General features: G+C 40.1%; 2 long non-coding RNA genes across 2 annotated transcripts; both read left to right on the forward strand.

Moving 5' to 3' along the window:
- Positions 1-4392: 4392 nt before the first annotated feature.
- On the forward strand, positions 4393-5729 carry LOC129597897 (uncharacterized). Its single transcript, XR_008691625.1, has 2 exons — positions 4393-4529; positions 5299-5729. It is a non-coding gene; the product is annotated as an uncharacterized LOC129597897 (long non-coding RNA).
- A 4933-nt stretch (positions 5730-10662) lies between these two features.
- LOC129597912 (uncharacterized) lies at positions 10663-11685 on the forward strand. Its single transcript, XR_008691626.1, has 2 exons — positions 10663-10837; positions 11225-11685. It is a non-coding gene; the product is annotated as an uncharacterized LOC129597912 (long non-coding RNA).
- The last annotated feature ends 620 nt before the right edge of the window (positions 11686-12305 follow it).

Below are 12305 nucleotides of genomic sequence, written 5' to 3' on the forward strand. Positions count from 1 at the left end.
GGCTTTACTTTGTGGCAAGTGGCAACTGCAAGGAAGTGACAGACTGACAGGTATATACCGTAGAGCCTGTACATACACTTGCGAACAAATATTATTTGGGGGGATCCATAAATTACGTACGCAGCGAACCAGGGAGGGACGGGTCCAAAAAACGTGACAAGCTGTGACGGCCCCGGCGAACCCAGGGGGGAGGGGGTGGTCAGCTCCATGTGTTATGATTGAGCGAACCAGGGGGGAGGGGTCAAGCAAACGTGACGGACCGCTACGAAGGGGGAGGGAGGGGTGAAAAAACCATGGTTTTCTGCGTACGTAATTTATGGATGCCCCCTTTAATTTCGCTTCTCAACAAGTGCCTTGTATGTGCCGGGCCGCCGGCACAGTGATGGCATTGGCAGTTTGGCACCCACAACGATAGAATATCTGCCGTTGCTTGTGGAGAATTACTACTACGGTACTACGGTAATTCGGTAATTACTACGGTAATTCTCCACAATGCTCGTTAAACTTTGGAAAAGTCCTCTGACAAGTGGCCACCTTGAACTGTCCGGCCTGAAACTGCGGCAGGGTAGTATAAACATTGATAAATTATCTCGGGTTCCAAGTCCACAAATGCTCTCCACTGGGCACGTGAACAACTTACAGCCGTAGCTGCCCAAGCTAAAAATATAAAAATAAGTACAAATTAGTTAAACCATCAATCAGAAGATACCGCGCGTCATGCACATAGATAGTTGAACTAATCATCATCACTGTACCTGTACGTTCTCTATATCTCACATACCCTATCTTGTGATGCAACTCTTTAATTACTTCAACACTATAATAACAATATTCAGACCTATTTTCGGTTAAACAAAACAACCTTTTCAAAAGTGCCAGTCACGGAGGCGACATTTCGTCGTTGTATCGCTAGAGATACATTCTGTATCTTGGCACTACAACGTATTATTATTATTATTATTATTATCGTACTACAGTAGCCAAACTCCATTACGGAGACTTATTACCCTCAGTATAAAAAGGCGAAATCGCTGTACCAAACCGGCAAACGGCGGAACAGTTAGATTGTGGTGTTTTGTGCTAAGTTATACCAGTAGCGCTGCAGAACGGTTGTCCGTCATCCGCTCGAATACCTGATCAAACAAGACTTTCTCCGGCCAGGTACTTACAGTGTAACGTAAATATTTTCTTTAATATCTATATAGATATTTATAAACAGAGTACAAGTTTATATACCGGGGCAGAATCGTTACCCATGGGTAAACCTGTGTACATTTTTTAGAAAAAATGCCCCAAGAAGGTATTGAGTACAGAGACGGGAAGGTCTTCTGGACTTGCCCAATGTGCCGGCAACGTGCATGGGCGTACACCTACTACAACAACTATGTCGGACGACCGTGTGTGAACTGCAAGCCACCCACTCTGCAGGAATTGCCCGGTGCAGTGTGGAAAACTCTTACCGGCTGGATAGGATAGTTTAATTGAACATCCTTGGTTTTTTGCAAAGCTGGCTTTAGTCGACACGGCTGCTAATATTGGCATTACTAAGAACTGCGTTCTGTGCCACTTTGCGTGCAATTCCAGCATGTAATAGTATCTTTTGAAGGGGAAAAACCAAACGTATCTCACTAATTCCTGTACTAGCTGCCGTTATCCCGCTGGAGAATGACGTTACGGCAGTATGTATGGCTAAACCCGGCGCGTTACATACGTGCCATGTTTGACAAAAACGTTACACAGCAGCAAGTACAGAGACTGGTTTGAGACGTTTGGTTTTCACCCTTCTATTTACCATATCTGCCGTAAACCAACGAATTAAAGCCACTTTAGTGCGCAGACAAAACTTCATTTTGATATGATGAATACGTACCTAAATATCTCGGATATATCTATATACAGTACCTAAAGGACATCAATCTCGACTCGCCACTCGGATCGGCGTCGTTAATTCAGAGTTTTAAAGAGTGCACAGATAACTTTATTCCCGCTGTTTTTTTATTTCTATATTATGCTACTTTATAACAAAATATGATATCCTTAATTAAGTGTGGTGCTATTTGGCAACAGTTCAACACAAAATTGATTGTGTAAAAATTCTCCACAAGGCATAATAACTGCTCTAAACCCGGGATAATGCACGGCTTTTACACGACAAACACGACTTTATAGATTACCAAACATTTCAAGATTACTAAGTCCATAGTCCATACTTTCCTTTGCATCGTACAAAAATGGCATATTTAACTGGTATAGCGCTGTATGAAGTCATTGCGTTAATAAAACATTTTCCTATTGATGTTTATTGCTGGATCGTCGGCCGTTCAACAGCTTTTCGGAATACCGACTTTAAACTACAAATCATCCCAATAACATTCGAACGGTACAAATAGTTTTTGGCTTCAGTTATTTGTAATTTGCTGTAAATGTCAGATGCAACAGAACTTCTGTAACGAAAACAGAGTGCAGCCCCAAAAAGCACAAACTAAAGTTCGTGACCATCCAAACAAGGTGGTGGCGTAAGCGCATCTCGTTGCTCCGTAAGCAAAATTCTCGTAGGAACAATAATAATACAGTCAGGAGAAGCTGCAGTAGTGTTTTGAGACCTCGAAAGCCTGTTGTTTTTTGTTTCAACTTCATATACAGATAAAGGGATACAGCAACAAAGAACTTTTTACGGACAGCACAAGTTATAGCAACATGAACATACTCGTACTAAAAAATCATTATAAAAGCTCTTCCTACATGCGGTCTTGCCCATTGCGCATATCGCATTCCCCCGCTGTATCTGCAGACCGGTTGCAACCAGTTGTGCTTCGCTAGCTTTCCCCGCTCCGTGGCAACTCCGGCGCTCGCGAAAGTGTTATTGCGAGAGGTATAAGAGCTGCGAGATTCTACTCAGGTAATGAATATCTACGGCTATTGGCTTACCTTGCTCTCAGAGTACCAGTTTGCTGACAACGGGCCTTTTGTGATCTTCCGCGGTCAGACCTTTTGGCTCCAATCGAATTGGTACATCGGCTTTCTGTAAAGTTGCGTAAAAACCCGTCATGTCTTGGAGACATCCTGCTGAGCGCTGGGAGCGGAGACCATGCCGGCCCAGTTCACCAACCAGCTCGCCACATACGCAGGCGGGAGGAGTAACTTCGGTGCACCAAGACATAACGCTTATCGGGAAGGCAGCATATTCTACCAGGTTAACGAGGCAGGCATGGATCCAAAAACATGGAGGAGCAGTTCTCTAAACAAGCAGCTACAGGCTGTGCACAGGCAGATTTTATTCAAACTGTGACATCTGAGCAAATAATATTAGTAATAAATCACGTGTAATAATTATAATTTTGCTAGCAGCTGTTCTGTGTTTAGTGTTGGTGGTCATTTAATTATGGTTTAGCTTTGTAATATACGTATTAAATTTTTAATTTGTATAATCGGTATATGTAGTTTTAGAGATTAGAGAAGGACATGGCGCCAAATATCGAAAAATATTTTTTTCGACCATCGAGAACGTGCGCAACGTTAACTTCGTTTGGGCATATAGTCACAAAGGTCACATCCATCACAAGCATGAACTGGCACGCTATTGGTTGATGGATTTGTGATTTATTACTTATGCCTTTGCTTGCGAAACGTGCGCTTAAAACCTTATTCTGTCTAATTAAGTTCTGGATCTGGCGTTCAGACACCGAAATCCCACTCGCCTCTAAAATTTTAAAATTATAGAATAGGGCTTTTTCTTCACTAAAACAGCTTGGTAGTTGCCAGTTGGTATTACACCCACCGGAGCCGTACTTTGTGTTCGTGCTTGGCAGCATTATTTCTGTGCAGTCTGGAACATTCTGTAGTACATTGCACAGATACGTGAGTCATGATCATGATAGCAGAATTAATGATAAGTGGCACTTTGCACAATGTTTACACTACTTCTACCTGTAATGACACAGCTGAAGAAGCCGACTTATCAGACAGGGCTGAGCACAACAAGAGTTATCAAGCAGCGCTGCCTATTATATTTTACACTGTGTGTCAGTATCCGATAATATTATTACTGAACAGATCAACAAAGTAGGTTAGTCTAGAAATGTCGACTGGTATCATCGCCACGACAATCACTGCAGTGAAAACAAGGTAGGTCACCACAATAGCTCCATCTTTCACAACGCCGATCCTGCATCGCGACGTTTGAACAAGGGTTACCGTGAAACATTACTGTGTGGCGCGCATAAACAAAAACTCCCTCCAGTACACAATTGCCGTATCTGTCGTTTCTGTATGGGTAGGTAAACATCTATCAGTCTCGAAACTGACCTCTGGCATGTGACAAATATCAATTGTTTCATCGATGCATCATGTCGATATAAAAGAGCGAAATAAGTACCGTAGTTTTCCAAACCAGTAACCATAAAGCGGTTTTGATTGTAGGTCTTCTTACGGTTCTATCAGGTTAAAAATGAACTGTTAGCGTGCTGCTGTTAAACGCTTGCCCATCCTCGATCTGAATATCTCGAGTGAGCCAACTTCTCTAAAACCAGGTAATACTGTAGCATGATTATCTTTGGGAAAAGTCTCGTAATATTAACTCATAGCTGTTAAAACAGTATTTTACGTTAAAGTGTGCGACGAATTTCTTGGATGCTGCTATTTTGTTCTATATTAAAGTCACTTCCCGCGTTTAAGGAATTATTAAGCAAGGTATAGATACTGATGGCACAGTGATTTCTATGGTTGAAGGTACTGATAGAACGGTATTTAGCGCGAAGTTTGCGCATGCAGGCGCTTGCCACAACACCGGGTCTACTGCGCTGACAAATTTACACCTCTTAAAATTTAAGATAACTGTTAAAAAAGGAAATTATTACGTTATGATTTACATGTGTATCGTATTTTTTATTACGGTCGCTATTGGGCCTGCAACGGCCATGCACAAGTAGAATCACTTTAGTACAACACCAACCAGTTTGCGATTAACGAACTTTTTAGCTGCATTGCATTTATTCTGCGTAGGCGCAGTGAACTTTGTTGCGCGGGTATATATACTTTTAAAGGTCATCGGGTAGACGTAATGAAAGTGCTGCTGCTGTAGCAGTGTAGTACGGCAGTATATAAGATAAAATTAACCATGGACATTATTAGATATTGCAAACCCGATAACTGGGAATCAGCGTTTTTGTGTGTTGGAAAATACTACTTTATCTTTACAGCGTTAATTTACGGTACAACTCAGCTGAGCGTTATCTTTTACAGTTGAACGTTAACGATACCAATTATCCGTTAATGATACCTACTCTAATTTTAATTTAGAAACCTCCTTCGCGCCAAACAAAATGCCAGACCGACCAACGTACGAAAACGGCAGGATATACTACAACTGCCCATATTGCGGAAGACGGGTATGGGTATATGAAGCATTCGGGGCGTTTGTCGGGTCTAAGTGTTTTAACTGCAGGGATTGTCTTGTCATGTAAAATTACGGATTCAAAAGGTTTTTATACAATTACAACGATATGCTTTAAAACATTTGATGCTCTTTAAGTACACCGTTTTTGATTTGCGTAATCACGTCTTACGGATTATGAATGCAACAATTTTTCGGCAATGCTTGTAATGTTTTCACTTTGTTGATACATGATATCTTTTGAATACAATGTGTTGTCAATTGCGCAATGTTGTTTATTGGCAAAAGCATTTATTTAATATGTAGTGGCACTGTGGCAGTAAAATCATTTTTCTGAGTCCGCTGGCTAAACAAACACACAATTAAATAAATTCTTATTCACAGTCTAACAATGTTGGCATTTTAGTCTACAGCTGTTACAGCATGTTAGACTAAAAAGTAACCACTGGGCAACCCTTCCCGTTTACTCTGAACACGTCGTGAAGAAACACTGTAGATACCTGCACATACAAGCTGTACGGAAGCCGACACAAATTTTACTCTGTATACCACACACACAAACATTGCAATACATTGCTTATTAAGATGACTATAATACACAATGTTTAGTACACAATTGCCGTATCTGTCGTTTCTGTATGGGTAGATAAACATCTATCAGTCTCGAAACTGACCTCTGGCATGTGACAAATATCAATTGTTTCATCGATGCATCATGTCGCTATAAAAGAGCAAAATATCGTAGCTTTCCAAACCAGTACCGAAAAAGTTTTTTCGTTACACTGAAAATTAATTACACTGAATTACACTGAAAAGTTTTTTTCGTGTAATTTAGTTCTGTCGCAATTTCGGCGGTTTCATCAGTTAGCAACAAACGAAAAATCAAATCTAAATTAATCAATCAATTAGAAGCTTTAAGTGGTGTTTCAGCCGAACCACTTAAGGTTTTGCAGGGTTTGAAGTATGACACTCGTAAAAGTTTGCTCAATCATATCAAGAAAAAGATCAATAACACGTGCAGTCTCCCCACAGTCAAGGTTTCTCTAACCAAAAACTCTTTAAAAAATCTGTCACAACAGTCAAATCAGCCGGAGTCCATGCAGAACTGGGTACTACAATGTATGTCAGATGACCGTCTGTTGACTGTAAGCCGAGCATCCTTAGATACTGCAAAGTTGGTTTTACCTTACATAACTTCTGAGGGCAGTAAGACTTATCGTTTGTAATAAATCTTGCTGTTACAGCTTGCTGATATCATTTTTTTACGTTTACCAACCCAGCTCTTGCTAAGGAATTTTATCCGGGCCAGGTTCTTGAAAGCAGAAAGTAGATACACAGCCGAAAAACAACATACTGCATGAATGCCACTTCAGCGCACACACAAATGTCATCCCAGTATAATATCTAAATAAAATAAAAATATCTCGCTAGCCGCTCGGAATCGCTAATTCTGAACTCCAATAAGTACTCGAAGAACAGTACTTTATTCCCGCTGTATTTCTGAATATTACATATCGTAAATAATGTCATGCTACATACACCACTTTACAGCAAAGTAATAATCTGTAACTGCATGATCACGGCAGCAGCTCATGAAAGACTGAAAGTACACCGTAAGTACGGTGTACTTTCATACGTACGGTGTACGGTGTATTGTACTGTACTCCTCTTATAAGGTTAAGCAAGTTCGCTTCTCTTCAAGTTCAACTAAACATTCTCCACAGATTATCGGCTCCTAGTTCTGCCTTTTAACGCCAAAGTTGCATGTTTGATTGCCATAACTATTATATTATGGTTACTTTTTATTGGGTTGCACAAATGAACATAGGTTAAACGCTTAATCAAGCACTAGCAGTACGTTATTTCAGCACGTAATACACTTCATCCAGACTTTTCCCGATGCAGAAGGTTTCCTGAACGCAAGCAGCATTACCTCGCATTAAAGCAATACTGATTCTCTGCTTCAGGAACCGAGTGGACCGCTTCTCCTGGGTCCGCTCAAAAAGCCTTAAAAGTTATATTATGTAATAATGGTATAATGTTATTCTCAATACATGCAAAAATACGTGCATAATTTCCTGTTATTTATGTACGAGGTATTTAGGCTCTGAATACCTTCTACATAAAAAATAGGAAATTATGCATATTATTAGAATAATACACTGTACGTGTGTCGTCTATAAAGAACCACTGCCCACCCACACCATATGTATGAACGCATCAGCGGTCATAAGCCTCTAACGTGCCCGTTCTTAAAATGTTTCACCGTTTTAAGCAGTTTAGTCCACAAAATTCTCCAGTGGACAAATTATGACCATTGGAGGCAGCCTGGCCAGCTTGAAATTTGCCTGTCGTCAACGACTCGCCACTGCAAAATGCGCGTCACCTACAGTAACACGTTTCTACTCCAAAATATTCATCGCCATTTATCAGTGGTACAGTGTATTAACTTGCTCGGTGTAAAGGCTGTGGTTAACAAGCAGCCACTCCCACTAGTATGGTTAGTAATCATTAATAATCAATCAGATTATCGAATATGTCATAAGTTATGTGCGTTATGTCAACAGTCGTTTCATCGTTACATCGTGTTACTATGAAAGGGCGAAATTAGATTTTCCCGACTGCCACAAAACTGGGTGGGTACTAATGTTTCATTTAGGTATGGAAGGTTAAACCATATATTTCATTATTTTATGTTGTTGGACGTTTGCTCATCACTCACTCCGATATTTCCAGTAAGCCGTCTCCGATCCGGTAATATACCGTGATAAGCTTTCCTTTATACCAACGACGCTGTGTTGACAATATAAACCGTAATTAAACGTACGTAATCTTTTGCAAACACAATGCCTACCGAAGTAGACAGGTTATGCGTGGTACGCGAAAACGGGAAGGTCCACTGGAATTGTCCAGGATGCGGGAAGCGCGTATGGGTGTACGATTACCACGAGAATTATGCCCTGAAACTGTGTTGGCAGTGTCCGGGCTTCCCTGAGTACAGTCTTCTGGATCAGTACCCTGCAGTACTTGAGGCTCTTCTCAAATGGTTGTATTAATAGCATTCCTGATTTTCGATAAACACTTCTGCAGCAAAATTATCGGTCTGTATCTTACTCTGCGGTCGGCATTGCGCCATTTTTTTATGTTCTGCTGTTTTGTAGCGTGTGCTGGAGTCGCAGAATCACAGTATATTGTTTTTATCATGTGGGCATCTTTAATTTAAACCAGTTTCTGGAAGGTTGAAGGTTGTAACGCTGTCGAAAGGCTTGTCGACGCCTTTTTAGTGTCAAGCTGCGCGCATCGTAATTAATTATAAATAAATATTAATATACTCTGCTCTCCGCGCGGAGTAGGCGAGCGATATAGGTCTAGTTAAGCCTAGTTACATGTATTCGCTGAGCAGACAAATCCTGGCGGCGGCACTCAAAGTAAATTTAAAGTCAAAGAACACTTTAGGTAAAACATAAAAAAACAAAAGGAAAGGAGCATATAAGAAAATAGGAAAAAAATATGAGAAAATGATAAAAAACATAAGTTAAACGTTGAAGTGATAATAAGTTCCCCGAAGGATATTGATATGTACGTGTTCCACCATCTCAGTGCAGTTGTGCTGACCTTTATGTTAGCCAACACGAACTGCGGTCTTTTTTAAAATAAAACTGTTTGCGTCCTTGAACTAAAATATGTACGCATCGACGAGCTGCTGTAGGAATCTTCGAAATTTTGCACAAGTCTGACAGCACTAAAACTATGAATAAATTCACTGTAACTCTGTAGGACAAACTGAGCCAGAGATTACCAATGGTACAGCAGTTTGTAGTCTTGTTATTATTACTGTTACTACTTGCTATTCTCTGCTAGCTGCAAAATCAGTATTGTTAATACACTAATTATGTATGCATATCATACTTTTTTAATTTCCTTACTCAGCGTATTAGTGTCGCTATTGTAGCGTACAACTCGTCTGCCGTTTTAGGCATTCCTTCGCATAAACACCGAAAGCCGGCATCGATTGCCTTGCTTTTTTCTCTCCTTTTTTTATGCTGTCTCAAAGAAGTGGCATACTGTACTACGTGTGGGTTTTATTGTTATGAAGAAAGGAAAACTAATATTTTAACATAGGCGGGCACGGTAAAACAACACATTAACATCGATACATTAATCAGTGTAATATTACAAAAAATCGATATAATAATATTACTCGCGTTATAATGCAGCCAGTATGTATAGCTCAGCGGTTAGTTGTAAGACGGACGGCGCGGCCAGGGCTCAATAATAAAATTTTAAACATTAAAAATGCGCTTAAGATAATACTGTACATATATAAAACCAAAAACGTTCTATTCCGCGGTTTCAAAGAAATTAAAGTTTGCTGACCTTAAGATAAATATGTGAATATCACCTTAGTTTATTAAGATAAATATGTGAATATCCATATTTTACGTGGTTAACTCGATCGACTCAGACAGTGCTGCCTAGTCTGACTTCATGCTTTCATTTAACCAGAGCTTTTAGGTTTCAGTACATACGGTATCACGACTCACAGTTAATACTAACGATAATTAAAGTAATTTCTGATACTCATAAATTATTAATTTGAAGATACTGTAAACGTGTTAATTTACGAGAGGAAATTAAGTATCGATAAATTAAATATGTGTAAATATATAATTATGTATGTCATCCCGTAGGTTGGTCCGAACTCCGTAGAAGCTGACATCATCGTCACTCGACATAACAATCTATACAGTTTGTAAACATAGTAGGTCACGATAACGGCACTATCCGAGACCACCCCGCGCCGTACCACACTGCAGATCGCGCAGGTAAAAAGCGGTCATCTTAGCTACTCGGTCCTTTAAAAACTCTAAACAAATTGCATCATTGCGCTACTGTGCCTTATCGCCACGCTAACGCGAAGAAGGAAGTAGCAGACCTACCGTGAGATGCTGTGTGTTGCTTGTAAACATCTTGCATATTGTCTACATACCACTACATCCAGTACAACGACGCATTATCTATCGCTACTGTACAAACGCGCCAACATTTCCGTCAACCTCGAAAGTGTTCCCAGAGCTGCCCGTTTTGAAACTGCAGTGACAGGGAAGTGATGAAATTTGATGTTTGTGTCACGTGCAAAAACATTCGCCACTGGGCATGTGGTTAACTTCCGTTCACAACTGGGCATGCTTGAGACCAACACTAGTACGTTTATAGGAGCCATCAACCACACAAGTTATCGCACATCACGTAGAAAGTAGTACGTACTATGTTATGCCACTTATATAAAAGCGAAAATGTAATTTTTCCAAACCAGTAACTGCAAAAATATTTGCTTGATAGACTTTCCCGTGGGTGTACAGAGTACGAGGTTATAGCACAGTTAACCGTTTACCCATTATACTTGTATAGTCCAGTTTTACAAGCAAGCCTATCTCCGACCAGGTAATTATACCGCGCGATACGTATTTTTATTCTTACGTATTCTTATATTTTCTCATGTTTTTCTTATGCGTCTTTTTATGCATACGTACTTACAAACAAATCTATACTAAAATTCTATTGGCACAAGCCACCCATAGAAATATCTGCAAGCGCTATATATATACTTGATGATATAACTTGCTAACAATTATTTTATGCAGCACGGTTACAAATATTTTACATAAATTCCAAATATTTTTTAAACATTTTTCCAATGTTTAAAATTTGAAAATTTTTATTACTGTAATCCCGCGCATGCGTATTATTATGTTTACAGGCTGATGCCGATTAAAATTGACACTTTATCGGTTAACCCATGGCTAGATGTAAAGATGTGATTTCTTGCAGATAAAATGCCGTCGACAGGCAATGTCACTTATGCAGACGGGAAGGTGTGGTGGACCTGTCCATTGTGCAACAATCGCACATGGGTGCATACCTACTACGACAAATATGTAGGACGACCGTGTCTCAACTGCCAGCCTCCCACTCTGATGGAGCTGCCCGGGGCGGTATGGACAACTCTTTTCGGCTGGCTATTCTAATAACATCGTGGTTTGTCAGCTGTTTGGCAAAGCTACTGCTATAAACTAACTTTATCTGATATGGCGATTAGCGTTGTACTGGGTCGCACTGCGGCACGTTTGTATGCGAATAACCTTTACGTTTTATGCTGCTTATAACCTTGCAGTTCCAGTAATTTTTGATATTATTCTATTCAGCTTCTGCTTAATGATTTCATAATGGGCAGCATTAATGTGGAATTCTGAAGAGTTGCTTTAAAATTAAAGTTGTAACACTGTCGAAAAGCAACATATCAACATTTTGTCCAGTGCAGCGCAAATAAACGCCATCCTAGGTAATACGATAACTATTACTATTCTCCGCATAAGTCGACATCGCTAATAAGCGTATCTTATTGCTAAACATCACACGTCTTGGAGAAGCGTCTACGCTGCATAGAGAAAAACACAACGAAACCACATCTCCTCGAAAGATCGCTTTATTTCACAGAAATAAATGCTCTAAATAACATCAGAAAACCAAATCTAAAGGGGAAAAAAGGGCATAAAAACCCAGCAAAGCTAGGAATTGATGTTGTCAACTTGTCAGTTCCGAAGCTGGCACTCGACTGCAAACACACGATTTATCGTGTGTGGAGAATGGCCGATGGCGAGCCGATGGTGAGGCAAATGTGCCGAATTGAGCCATCGCTCAATATCCTGTGCTTTATGCACGGCACTCTGACACACGCACATAATTAATATAGAATTTGCTATGAGGAGCCATGGCATAAATACTATTGCTAATTTTAACGAAACGACGGTCGCGTACGAGAAAATACGGATATTGCTGTTAGAGCGGCATCCGCTCTCTATAGGACCATTTGATAAAACATTTCGATAGAATTGGTATGCTTTGCCGATAG

This window comes from Paramacrobiotus metropolitanus, unplaced genomic scaffold (assembly GCF_019649055.1).
Source record: "Paramacrobiotus metropolitanus isolate TYO unplaced genomic scaffold, Prichtersi_v1.0 Parri_scaffold0000111, whole genome shotgun sequence".
Lineage (NCBI taxonomy): Eukaryota > Metazoa > Tardigrada > Eutardigrada > Parachela > Macrobiotidae > Paramacrobiotus > Paramacrobiotus metropolitanus.